Raw genomic sequence first — 14,687 nt, forward strand, 5'->3', positions numbered from 1 at the left:
CAGCAAATGGGAAAGGGATCCTGAGAGATTTGTGTCTCCAGGAGAGCAAAACATTCCCAGGAAAAGGCCTCTCCCACCCACTTATCCTACCTGCAGCTTTGGGGGATTGTGTTGTACCTAAACACCAAGATATTTAAAATTAATTAGAGTTTAATTGGAATTAAACTTCTGTTCCCAATTTCCTGTCTCCATGGGGAAGACAGTGAAAATTTCTTTTCTCATAAAAATATCCTGAGTATAATGTGTTTTATCCAATGTCCAGATCCTCTATTGAATGGAATTTTGCAGATATACAAAAAAGGGGAAAGTTTGTTACTGGTACTTCTTTCTATAAGAAGGGTTTTAAGAATTAAGTGAAAATTAAACAAACAAGAAATTATTAATATCAAAATAATTAATAGCATAACAAAATAGTGCATTATGGTAATAAATCACTGACAAATCTGGATAGAGATGTGTCAGGATTAAGTTCTGAACACTTAAGGCTGTGATTAAGTTCCTGAAGATTTTTCATCTTCAAAAATTCTCCATTTGCAATAACTGTGGGTCATTAGTGCAATACCACATCCATTGAAAAATGTCTGCTTTTAATTGGGAAACAAAATCCTCAGGCTGACATTTTTTTATGAATATTTGGTATCTGAAAAAAATGTGACTCCCTGAATGTAACTTCAAACAAAAACCTTTTCAATGTTGTTTTCATCTTAAGAAAAACCCCACATTTTTCATCTGAAGGAAACTCACTTTTTGAAGCATAGAGAAGCTTTCTGAAAATAATACTCATTTAGAAGAAAGTATGTTTTTAACAAAACTTTCTACTCATAGAAAGAGCAATTCTTTTTTTTTTTTTTTTTTTTTTTACTCTTTTATTGCCAAACTTCTGTGCTTTGGTTTTTGTCAGTTTTGTCTGCAGGGAAAAAATGGTACTGTGGAAAAAAACCCTCTCAAGCATACAAAGGTTTTATTTTGGGATTCAAAAATGTTTTCTAAAAGATATTGCACATCTTAAACTTCAGAAATTGATGGTTTTAAGGGATAAATAAATGTTGTGTCCTTGTAAGAGTCCAGGGCCAGGTTGGACATTGGGGTTGGAGCAGCCTGGGACAGTGGAAGGTGTCCCTGCCATGGCAGGGGTGGCACTGGATGGGCTTTATGGTCCCTTCCAACCCAAACCTGAGATTCCCTGCTATTAAGGATAATGTAATGAAGTATTGATAGGAAGAATAATTAAAATATTGGTGGCAAAAGGCTTAAAATTAAAAAAAAAAAAAAAAACCAAAAAACCCCCTGGGTTTCCACTGCCAGAAATGTGGGTGTAATCAACAGGGGTTTGGGAATGCCTGATCCTTTGGAATTAATATCCAATAATTTTCTCACTTCTGGTATTACATGAATCCAAATGCAAACTATGACTGAGTTCATGATCTTTGGTGCTGCCACCTTGTCATTACTAAAAGTAATATTTGTAGCAGATGAATAACTGAGAATAGGAGAACCCAGAGAAAAATTGCAATTACTTTTTCTTTTCAGGGACAGGCAACACCACACCTAAAATTGTTCTATATATAATCAAATTAATGAAATAACCGTAAAATTGAATTATTAATTATGGAGAGAATGGGGGAAAAGATCAAATGTGTGTCTTTAGTTGGCCCTGTAGCATTCAGCTGTGTATAGGCCGGCCCTTGACTAGTTAACACTAGAAATAAGATTTTTTTCTTGAAGTTTGACCCTTTTACACATCCTATTTTATTTCCACAGAAAAATGTCACTGCAATACAAGGAGGACTGTCTCAATGGCCTAATTTATATTTACTTTCTCTTTTGTGCTACAACTCTTGCCCTGAATAACCCAATGGTCCTTGAAGGAGGGCAAACAAACAGGTTTTCATCTGTTTATTTGTGCGTGAAACAAAAAATTGTGCAGAGAGGCTGAAGCTGTGTGTGTGCCTGGGACAGGGCTGGCAGCACGATGTTCACGGATAAAGGAATTCTCTCTGGCAATGTCAGAACACTCAAATTAGCCCCCGGGAAGACAAAGGCTGTGCTGTACACACCTGCAGCTGTGGGCAAACGAGAGAACAATGGCCATTGTTCAGTTGTTAATGCACTGCATTTCTGTCTTACCTCCGTTATTGGCTGGCTTTCAGTCCCTGTAATTAATGTGCCTGGAGTGGGTGGATCTCTTTACATTCGCCTGTTTCTTTTCACAGCTTAAGCAGAGCAGGAGAAAAACTTAAAATTAAGATTCTCTGTGTTTTCCAAGTTTCCCAGTGCTGTGGTGAGCTGGTAGGAGAGAGCCCAAACAGGGAGATGAACTTCTGGAGATGAATTGATATTTGATCCTGAAACTTTCCAGTTGCTTGTGTTTTGGACTGGCTTCCAATTCTTCTTCCAATTCTTTGCAGCACCCTGTAAGGAAGAAAGGAAATTCCAATATTCAGGAAATCACAAACTGTGGAGCCATAGCTTGTCCATTTCCTAGGAAATTCTGCCACCAAACTGTGGTGCCATAGCTTATCCATTTCCTAGAAAATTCTGCCAGGGCCTCACCACCCTCTGAATAAAGGATTTCTTCCTAATATCAGAAACTGCAAGATCAGCCCTTGAGTTTCTATAGGGTCAGGTGAGTGTAATTTAAAGCAGAATTTACCTACAATGGTTTCCTGACATTAAAAAGCAACATTTTAGTTCTGCTTTAAGAGTGAAAATGGATCACAGTCAGCAATACAAGAAGGGAAATAACAAAAGCTGTTTCTGCAGTGGTTTCTCCAGTTCAGAAACCTACAGTGGCTGGCACCCCACAGAATTCCATCCACACGAGCACCCTAACAGAGAAAATCAGGCTGTTTTTTAGTGCTCCTGTTTGGCTTTAGGCAGACAGGGAGGATGCCCAGACCAGTCTCAGAATCTGGTGAAAAATTGCTGTGGATGGAGACACTGAGTTCATATTTAGCAGCGCATGAGAAACATCCACATTCCATGGGATCAATTTCCTTGGATCACCTGGAGCTGCCTTAATGGACTGAAGACCAGGTATTCTTTTATCCAGACAGAGCTCTCAGAATTTGTTGTAACAGGAGTATTAAAACATATTTCTTGTAGGGTTTTACCTCAGTTACAAGAAGGGAGGAGTCTTGAGAACCTGTGCGCCCTGTCCTTGATGCAGCTCCTTGCCTTCCTTGCAAGCAATCTCAGCATCCTCAGCAGAAGCAACCTTAGCCACTGTCATGTTTGTTATGGCTCTACATATTTCACATTAAGTGTTATTTACTGTAACTCTGCCCATAAAGGACTAACAGCATTATTGGGAGCTGTCCTTTGCATGCCTGATGTCAGCTGCAGCTGCAGATCACATTTACAACTCCAAACACATGCAATGGAGAGTCATAAATTATCCAGGAAACAACACAGAGTAATGAGAGACGTGTCAGCTCGAGTTTCTCACTGCGGAGGCAGCGCTGTGGCAGGCAAGATTTATTTACTATTCCAGCCACTGGCTTTTCTGCAGTCAATAGCTCGTCACTTTTAGTCTGCAAATAGGAATAAAGATGCTTTGCAAGAAGGAAAACAAAAGGCAGCAGAGCTGCTTGGCCTCTGGGGTGAGTTACTGGAATTTTGGAGCTCCGAGTCTCACTCTGCACAAGCCAGTTGGGAAAACTCTGTAGTTTTTGCATGCCTCCCTCTCCTCATCTATTAGCCCCAAAAAAAGCACCAAATTATGTATGGAAAGCATAATGTGAAAGTGTGAATTAGTTCAGTTTTCCCTAAAGGGGACACACTGGTCCCCAAGAGCCAGAACCAGGGATTCCATGGTCCTGAGTGCTGCCAAAGAGCAGGAACAGCAGTGGGAGCAGAGAGGAGAAACACAAGCAGGGACTGGTGACAGCAGGGTTGTGCTGGCTCTGCAGAAATGCAGGGAAATGTCCCCCAGTGAAGCTGGTGACAGAGGATGGGGGTTTCTATTCAAACCAGCTGGACTGGGAAATAAACAGGGAACAATGTTCTGCATCTAATTTTTTTGCCTAACTTCAGGGGTTTGCATTGTGTTGGTGTGCAATGGTCAGACATGAAAAATTCCAGCCTAAAATTAAACCAAGGTGAAAATATTTTCTCCCACTTCAAGTGCAGGTTTTATTTGGGCCATTATTTCTGCATCAGCTTTCCCAATTTTTCCCACCCTAAGGGATTTACCTGTGCAGCAGCTGGGTGGATTTTAGTGGTTAAAGAGAAGGGCTGGGCCAGCACAGGCACGGGGACAAGGATGGACATGGGAATGTGCCCCAGGGTTTGGGGACAAGGCTGGACATGGGGATGTGCCCCAGGGTTTGGGGACAAGGATGGACATGGGGATGTGCCCTGTGGCCTGGGGACAAGGATGGACATGGGGATGTGCTCCAAGCCTGGACACAGGGATGTGCCCCAGGGTTTGGGGACAAGGATGGACACAGGGATGTGCCCCATGGTTTGGGGACAAGGATGGACATGAGGATGTGCTCCAAACCTGGACACAGGGATGTGCCCCATGGTTTGGGGACAAGGATGGACACGGGGATGTGCCCCAGGGTCTGGGGACAAGGATGGACACAGGGATGTGCCCCAGGGTTTGGGGACAAGGCTGGACACGGGGATGTGCTCCAGGGTTTGGGGACAAAGATGGACATGGGGATGTGCTCCAAGCCTGGAGACAGGGATGTGCCCCAGGGTCTGGGGACAAGGCTGGACACGGGAATGTGCCCCAGGGTTTGGGGACAAGGATGGACATGGGGATGTGCCCCCTGTCCTGGGGACAAAGATGGACATGGGGATGTGCTCCAAGCCTGGACACGGGGATGTGCCCCAGGGTTTGGGGACAAGGATGGACATGAGGATGTGTCCCAGGGTTTGGGACAAGGCTGGACACGGGATGTGCCCAGGTTTGGGGACAAGGCTGGACATGGGGATGTGCTCCAAGCCTGGACACAGGGATGTGCCCCAGGTCCTGGGGACAAGGCTGGACACAGGGATGTGCCCCATGGCCTGGGGACAAGGATGGACATGGGGATGTGCCCAAACCTGGACACAGGGATGTGCCCCATGGTTTGGGGCAAGTTGGACACGGGGATGTGCCCCAGGGTCTGGGGACAAGGATGGACACAGGGATGTGCCCCAGGGTTTGGGGACAAGGCTGGACACGGGGATGTGCCCCAGGGTTTGGGGACAAAGATGGACATGGGGATGTGCTCCAAGCCTGGAGACAGGGATGTGCCCCAGGGTCTGGGGACAAGGCTGGACACAGGGATGTGCCCCAGGATTTGGGGACAAGGAGGAACATGGGGATGTGCCCCCTGTCCTGGGACAAAGATGGACATGGGGATCTGTTCCAAGCCTGGACACAGGGATGTGCCCCAGGGTCTGGGGACAAGGATGGACATGAGGATGTGCCCCAGGGTTTGGGGACAAGGCTGGACACGGGGATGTGCCCCAGGGTTTGGGGACAAGGATGGACATGGGGATGTGCTCCAAGCCTGGACACAGGGATGTGCCCCAGGGTTTGGGGACAAGGATGGACACAGGGATGTGCCCCATGGCCTGGGGACAAGGACAGATGCAGAAATGTGCCCCATGGTTTGGGGACAAGGATGGACATGAGGATGTGTCCCAGGGTTTGGTGACAAGGCTGGACATAGGGATGTGCCCCAGGGTTTGGGGACAAGGATGGACATGGGGATGTGCCCCAGGGTTTGGGGACAAGGCTGGACACAGGGATGTGCCCCAGGGTTTGGGGACAAGGAGGGACATGGGGATGTGCCCCCTGTCCTGGGGACAAAGATGGACATGGGGATCTGCTCCAAGCCTGGAGACAGGGATGTGCCCCAGGGTTTGGGGACAAGGCTGGACACAGGGATGTGCCCCATGGCCTGGGGGTGCTCCCCAGAGGATCTGCTCTGCCCCAGCATGGTGGAAGGCACTGCCCCTCTGGGAGGGAGCAGATCCCCTCGCTGTGAGTCAGGGCAGATCCGTGTCTGCAGGGAACACTGCTCCAGCCGAGTGCAACATGCATGTTTGGAGGCTAAACTTAGTCCTCAGTTACTGGGAATGTCAGCTTGCATCATCAGTAAACTCGGAATGGAATTAGGCCAGAAGGGATTATGGATAATGTGTTTTATTCTGAATATTTTATCCAGGCAAATCTGAACTGAAAAATCACAAGAATAGCCTTTAACAAGAGGAACAAAACCACAATGCATTGCCTCTTTTTGTGTTTCTTTGGGAAAAAATAACCACCTAAGGTTGGGGAAGAATTCTTCTGATTGCTTTTCCAGGGCATGGTTCCTCCCATGACTTTGTGTGGGCACATCCCTGTGGACACAGAGCCCAGCAAAGCGAGCTGGCTGCTGCATAGAAATTCATGGAAACAGAAAGATCCTTTCAATGAAAGAAGTTCCTTTCCAGCCACTAAAGCAGTTTGCAACACTCAGAAAAAGCACTGAAATGATTTCCTGGTGGACTCCCTCACCATTTTATCATGTTGTGTCAGATTGTGCATGTTGCTGAGGAAAAGCAGAAAAGCTCCCAAAAGTTATGTAGGCAAAAAATCCTCCAAATTCCTCGCTGTCTTTTAAAGGCTAAAAGTCTGAAAAGTCAGGTTTCAGTTGGGTTTGTGTCTTTTGTAGGAGTGTTTAGTATTATTCAATAGACTTTCCCATCTGCTGGGCTGGAAAATCTCAGTAGAGGAGGTGGATTTGGGTGTGATCAGAAATTCCAATGAGGGTAACTACAGTCAGAGGAAGGGCTGATGCTGCATCCATCCTGAAGGCTTTATTTTAGCAGCTAGAATAGAAAACATGCTGTGATTCAAGGCATGTTTTCAACAGAAAAATGTATAAACATATACAAAATAAGAAAAAAGAAGAAATTTTAGTTCATGTAAAATCCCTACATTTGTTAATATTTTTATCTGAGTTCAAACAATAAATTGAGACAACTTGATTGACTTGACCTTCACTAGAAAATCCAGAATAGCAAAGCTTCCAAGAAAATAATATCAAATGTAAAATCTACGGAGTCCTTTGGAGCATTTGGATGCTCTAAATGTGTACAAGCTGTTGGATGTCACGAGTTTGTGCATTATTAATAAAAGTTGGAGCTTTGCATCTTCCCAGTTATAATTATTTCTCTAAATATCTCCAGGAAACAGAAGCATAAACTAGTGAGCATTTAAAAACACTGGGTAAGCATCTTCTGGAGAAAGTGCCTATAAAATGACTCATGCATCTGTTTACAGTTTGAAATTGGCTTTCAAATCATAAAATAAGTGCAAGGTTCCAAAACTGCCCAAATCAAGGCTGTGGCTGGGAGGTCACAAGTCGGAGTCGAGAGGATCTTGCTGACCTAGGGATGAGAATCTCCACCAGGATTGATGAATAACTCTTGGTTATTGATGAAGCTCAACAAAAAGATATGTGAGAATCACTTGTCTCAGGAAAAGAAACCACATGGCAGCAGCAGTTTTTAAACAAATAAAAAGCCATCCCTTCAAAGTCACTCGTTTTTACATGTGAACCACGTATAAAAGCCACAGTGATTTCATTTCTGTACACATGGCTATTATTAGATGTAAAACACACACATTGCAATCATTTGTGAGATGTCCTCAGGACTTCCAGAGATCTTGAACTCTTCTCCAGAATGATCAAAATCTGTTAAAAATATCGTGTGGCTCATGGTAACCACAGAGACACAAATTGTGCTCGTTGGCCTCTGATGGGATTTGTCATTGCTACGTGAACTCCCTGGCTGAGGATTTTGTCTCCCTAAATAAAATCCTGTCCAGGGCTGATCATGTCCTGTTTTATTGCCTTCAGAACCCTGCTGTGCACTCTGTATTTTTCCTTACAGGAAAATACTTATGGTGGTTTGACTCTTTGTTTAATATCAAAACAGGAAAGTCAAACCAACCTAATTTCTGCTTTAAATAGATTTATTTTTAATCCCTTCAACTCTTCTCTCCATTGAGTTGCATCCTGTACAACAGAATGGTGATACAGTCAATAAAAAGTTGATAGCAGTAATTACTTGTTAATTTATAGAGATGTTACAGACTTTGTTGAAACACCACCCTAACGAGCTGAGTTGCTTTGATGTTCATTTTCAGGAGATGTGACTTTGATGCAGAGCTCTGAACTGTCAGGAGAAAATTCCCAATGTGCAGGTCTGGGTTATAAACAAGAATTTGTTCCATCAGATGCTCACTCCATTTACAACCTTGTATTGTTGTTTAACATTTTTCCTGGGAAATAAACAGATGTTCAGCTGTGGTTGGCCAGAAATAGAAAAGAGTTAGGAGGAAATCTGATCCCCCAATTGAAAATTATACTGAGGAAACATCCCCAAAACTCCACCTTTTATGCAAAATAAGCATGCCTAGAACAAACCAGAAAAAAATCCCAGATTTTTAATAAAAATTTGGTTTTAACACAGACTTAAAACATGGCAGGGATATAGCCTTGAATTTGGGCACATGGATTTCAGTGCACTTGGTGGAGATATCTTGGTTTAATTATATGTTTAAAAAGCATATTCTGCATTTAAGTACCAACAGTCATTTTCTTGAGAACTCTCTGAATTTTGTGTAAGTGCCACACAAGCACAAAAGTGAATGTAAATGAGGTTCTGAAGCACAAGGATCAGATATTTCACACAATAAAACACCCCAGAGGTGCAGAATTTGTGCAAGTACAGACGGATTGAGAGAAGGGTCTGAGTGAGGCTTTTCCACCTGCAGTGATGACTTTTGGGGGACCCCAAAAACACACAAAGACTAAGCCTAAAAGATTTCTACAGTTTCCAGTTTCAAACTGAAGATGTGGGTCTGGACAGGGAAGTGTAAAATGTCAGGGCAGACAGTGAAATTCTCCCAAAGTTGAATCTCCAGTGTCTCAGTCAGGGTTGGCTGTGCAGGGAGGACACAGGGAGGACATGGAATAATAACTGCATGATGCTTCCATATTGCAAACATTCCTTCTTCTTCCTTTTTAATCAGAAGATGAAATACATAAAGCTTTTGAAGAGACACCAAGAATTTAATCCTTTTGGAGCTGACAATATTTTACTTTACTCACATAAGACCCAACTATTTGCATTTTTCTCAATAATTTTATTCATTCTGACAGGGGCAAACGTCCCTAATAGACACCCAGGAGTTATGGCAATTTACAGAGTAGAACTCCAGCAATGTTCCAGCTAAACTGAAGATGATTTTCTGAACACCAACAGTGTTGGAACTGGCTCCTCATTTAGAGCAGGAGCTGACCAAGCAGCCACTTATTAAATCAACAGAAATAACCCTCCCACCCCGGGCTACAAACTGTGCAGCTCTGTTTGCATCTGCTGTTTTCCCTTGTTTCCAAACTCCTCAAATGGCAGCAGAGGAGCAGCCTTGATCCTGCTCCAAGCTCCAAGCAGGGCTCGGCTCCTCCTCTTGCTCCCGGCAGCAATTCCTGCAGGGAAAGTGAGGAATCCCTTGAACCCCTCAGGGAAATCCCCAGGGCCTTGCCCTGGAAGAATAAACCATAGAGTTTCCATCTAGGCTGGAGGAAAAGCCTTCCCATGGAGCCTCTCAACACTGATCCACCCCAGTCTGTGCTCCTTATGTGTTCCTAATTCTCATGGTTTCTCCTTTCCCTGTTCCCTCATTTTTTGTGGTATCAAACCACAACCCTCAAACCATCGGCCACTGACCCACACTTAACCTTGTGCACACCACACGGTTTGGGCTTTTGTGCCTGATCCCCTCCTGGGTGCTGGAATAAACCTTGGCTGGGATTTATCCCACCAAAGGCCCTGCTGCCTCTCCTGGCTGAGCAGGCCGTGCTGACTGTGCTGTGTGCACTTGACTGCTTGGCCTGAACACCTCCTCAAACGGCTTTTCCACAGGAAATAAGGAGATTTTCCACCATCTAAACCCCACATTGCTACAGGGAGGAGCCGGATCCTGAAACCACACACATGAGGAAACCGCTCCAGGAGCTGCTGGAGAACTGCTCCACCTGAGCTAGGCCAGGACAGGCAGCTCCTGGGTGTTGTGACAGCCACCACCCTTGGGAATATGTCTGGGTCCTGGCATATTCCTCACTAAGGAGAAAAGACACAATTTAAAGGTAAGGGATGGGCAGGTGGGGATATGGAGGATAAAATCCCATCCCACCCTGTGTGCATGACAGCAGCTGCTTAAGGCAGGTGATGGAAACTTCAAGAGGAAGCTGAAGGAATGATTTCAGATATCTCCAAGAGTTCTCTCAGTGTTATTTGTGCTTTAAACAAAGCAGCCGTGGCCACACAGTCCTGGTTAAGTGTGGATAATAGACAAAACCCCACCAAGAGGTTACCCCTGCTCAAACTGAAACTGTCAGAGAGTCCCAGGATGGTTTGGGTTGGAGGGACCTCAAATGCCATCCAGTGCCACCCTTGCCATGGCAGGGACACCTTCCACTGCCCCAGGCTGCTCCAAGCCCTGGCCTTGGGCACTGCCAGGGATGCAGGGGCAGCCACAGCTGCTCTGGGAATCTGTGCCAGGGCTCTCCACCCTCACAGGGGACAATTCCTGCCCAAAACTGAGTTTTGGGAATGCCAATAAAAGGGGAATTCCAATGGGAATGCCAATAAAAGAAAAGCAGCTAAAATGGAAGTAGCTGAGGAAACGTTTTGTTGTTGACTCCTGTATATCACATGAGAAAACCAGATTTTTTCCCATCATGCCAATGATTCGCCACCTCAGCTCTTGGAACATGGAGGGTGAATGAAATTAATTTGAATGAATCAGGCACAGTCCCTCTCCTCTGACAGTGCATCTCACCAGCTTTGACTTCCACTCTTGGGGTAGGATTTAGTTTGGAAAACTAGAAAAAAAAAATTGTCTGCATTATTCTTCAGACAGGAAAAATTACATGTTAAGAACCAACAGTTCATTATCTAAAAATAATTTACAATTGCATAATGCTTTCCTCTTTCAGAGCAAGACTCATGGTAATTAGGCTTGATAGCACTTTTATTTTTTTAGTTTAAATTTAGCTTAGGATTGGTCAGAAAGTTGTTCAGGTTCTTTGTCTGTGTGATTGGAAGAGGTGGCCAGGATCAAACTCCTTCTATCCCCGTAGCTGGAATGTCATCATCCCTTGGAGGTAACTGATGCCTCTGGGGAGGGATTGCCCAGGCTGGAGGTGGAAGCCACACCTGAACTTTCCCTGCATTCCCAACCCATCCTTCCCAAGGCAGGGGTCAGCACATGGTCCCTCTGCTGTGCTTTCTGTCTCATTCTGTTTCATTAAAGTAGTTTTGGGACAAGCTACTGAATATTCAGATGTTTTAAAATGTTAGTAATTCCCCTTGGAACCGATGAGGTTGTGCAGTTCTCCCACCAGCCAGTGTTTAGGGAGGATGTCCCAGGGCTAGACACAGCGTGGGGTTTGAGCTGAGCTAACCAGCAGGAAATTCCATGTGCTGGTTTCCCCTCACCCTGAGGAAGCCAATTTTTCACTTGTTCTCTTCACAGTGGATGGAAGAAAGGGAAGAGAAAGCAGCAAGTGCAGCAAAAGAAGAGATCCATCAATGTCACCGTGGCAGGGCCAGGTCCCTGCACTCCAGAGTGTGACACTACAAACTGGGGCTGCTCCCTGGGCAGTGAAAAGCAGCTCAGTGAAAGCTGTCAGACACACTGAGAGATGGAAGTGTGAGAAATATCTGAGTCTCACCTGGAGCAAATAGGAAATGTGAGCACAAGGCAGGGACAGGGACAGGCAGGAGGTCAGGGACAGCTCTCATTTAGTCTGAGGCACAGCAGGAGGTTCCTGACACTGGGTTGCTCCTGCAGAGACCCAGCAGCAGCTGAAAGGCCACAGAAAGCTGTGACAGCAGCCCCGGTGTCTTTGAAAAGCCAGGTGTCTGCTAAGGAAGGCAGGAGCCTCCCTTGAAATGGAAAATGTAAACCCCCTCCCTCTGAATTATTATAAATCTGAAATAAAGGGGCTCCAGGCAAAGATATGGGAATAGGAATAACAGTTCTTTATTGGGGAAAAAATAAAAATAAAATAAAAATGCAGTAATGCAACACAACACTGGCAGAGTGAGAGCAGTCCCTGCCCCCTGTGTGTCAGGGCGGTGTCCCAGCCCCATCCCATGGGGGCTCAGCCCTCCTGCAGTGCCAGCTGTGCCAATGCTGCAGCAGGGATCCTGCACAAGGGGGGAGTTTTCTCTGCAGCTCCAGGGCTGCTGCAGATGGGCCTGGGCTCCCTCTGGGAATGCAGGGGGCACAAAGCTGCTCCTCTGGGAATGCAGGGCAGCACAAAGCTGCTCCTCTGGCAAGTGCAGGCAGGCGACAAGCTGCTCCTCTGGCAGTGCAGGGGGCAGAGGCTGCTGTGCTGTCCCAAAGCTCAGATTGTACCCAGGTAGGAATGCTTGGCTCCTCCCCTGGGCGGAGCATCTCCCCATGGGATGATGGGATTGGATCAGCCATGCAGGGACACTCGCTGGCCATGGACAGAAGATAATTAATAATTAATGATCCATGAGCAGCAGAGATCTGGAGGGAGGATTGGCTGTGGGAGAGATAAAGAAAACTCCTAAAGAACAGCAGAGAACTGCCCCAGCTCTGACAGATGGGAATTGAACTCACATCCCCAGGCACAGCTTGCATTTCCAACCCAAGACACCTGGAAATCAAGAAATCAAGAATCCATGGAGCAAGGGCACTGTGGATGAGCAGCAGCACAGGTGACAGGAAGCACTTAGGTAATCATCTTCTCAGGAAGAGGGGAGATATAAGCACAGGAGCCCAAAAAATAATGCCATTTGTGATGAGATTTCCAGCCCAGGAGGCTGCAGCTCCTGGTTACTGCCTTGAATGGAATATTTTAATTCCCAGTGGTTTTTTCCAACAACAACTCAGTAAGTAGCCAGACTAGATATTAAATATTTCTTTCTCCTGTTTCTTGTTTAAGATCATAGAACAGTTTGGGTTGCAAAGGACATTAAAACTCATCTTTTTCTGCTCCCAACACTTCCCCAGGGTGCTCTTGCCCCATCCAACCTGGCCTTGGACCTTTCCAGGGATGCAGGATCAGCCGCTGCTTCTCTGAGCACAGATATTTCCACACTTTCTTAGCGAAACACAGCCAATTTCTCTGTATTTAATTCTGTTTTATGAGGTTAAATCCCTTAACCACCAGCTAAATGCAGTGGTAGCTGCCAGTGTGTATTGATCTGGCTGCTGAGATTCGTTTTAATTAGTTTTAATTAGTTTTAATCAGTTTGATTGCTGGTGCACAGTTCAGTGTTGATGGCTCTGGGTTGTTCTCTGAGCCAGCACAGCCCCCTTGGCTCAGCACTCCTTCCTCTACTCTGCCTCACTAAAAAAAAAGAAATTTGGGAAAACCATGAGGTTTTCAGCAGTTTGAGGCTGGAGTCCATCTAAATATGCTCCCATATTTGGGATTTCAGCAGCCACCAGTGGAATTGTGAGAGTTCCTGCTGCTCTCACTGAGCTGCACCTCTGGTGACACTCAGGGATTGTGCACAGGATCTGTTCTCCCACTGGACAAACAGGAAATTCACCCTGTTACCTCTGCATTGCCTTTTCACATGTTCTGAGCATGGTAGAGAGCTCCTTAGAGGTTGTGATAAATTCATTTTTAACAAATCAACAACCTCAGCTGGACATTACTTCTAAAAGAGATAACAAAAATTTGTTAAAAAGCGCCCAACATCTTTTCCTTTTCAGGAATTTTAGTAACCTGTAGGAAACTCCATAGTTCATCTCAGGAGAAAATTGTTCTCTGTGTGTAAAGTGCTTTTCAAGGAATAAAACCCAATTCTCAGTGCTTGCCCACTGGTGTAATAATGCTGTAATCTGTGCTGGGTGAATTGTCCTGAACTGGAGATTTATTTCACAGTCCTTAAAGAGTGTTTGATTTAAACCCTGAGATTAGGGGGCAGGATTTAAAAGCTGAATTATTTATAAGTGTTGATAATTGAATAAGTTAGTGATGTAATTTATGGGGCTTTCAAAGCTGTCACTGTGTTTTCCTTTTGCCAGTGGGGTTTCTCTGGGTCTGGATGGATAAGAGGAATTTAGAGAGTGGAGTTCACCCTGATCATCCTCTGGTGCCTGGTGACAGTCACAGGATGTGTCCTCCTGGATTTTGGCATCAGCACACGCCTGCTCAAGGATCAGGAGACTGAGGGAGCAGAAAAACTGTGTGGAAAAAACCCCTATAACCATAAAACCATTTACTGGTACCTGGGAAACCACTGCCTTGCAGGGCTGTGATGCCGAGCACCTGCTTTACTTCCAGTCCCATTCTGTGTAATTCCATTCACACACAGGGACTGGAGCAAACGGCTTGGAGGTGGAAATGGCAGAAAAATAAGAATTATTGCTTATACAAGGCAAACACCTCGGTGTTTTAGTAAAACTGCCTGTCCAGACTCATATCTGCATATTATTTTCCTGTTTCTGTCAAGAGCAGGAGTTTCCCTGAGCAAAAAGCACAAGTGCAGCTGATGCAAAGAGGCAAATCTGGGGCTGTGTGTCCATCTCAGCCCAGGGCACACCCCTGCACTTCACAGTTCCAGCCATAATCAGCTCCCAAACACATAAAGCAACCTCCACTGCAAGTGGCTCTGTATGTAAAATATTGCATGGACATACC

This window comes from Zonotrichia leucophrys, chromosome 9, assembly GCF_028769735.1.
Source record: "Zonotrichia leucophrys gambelii isolate GWCS_2022_RI chromosome 9, RI_Zleu_2.0, whole genome shotgun sequence".
Classification (NCBI taxonomy): Eukaryota; Metazoa; Chordata; class Aves; order Passeriformes; family Passerellidae; genus Zonotrichia; species Zonotrichia leucophrys.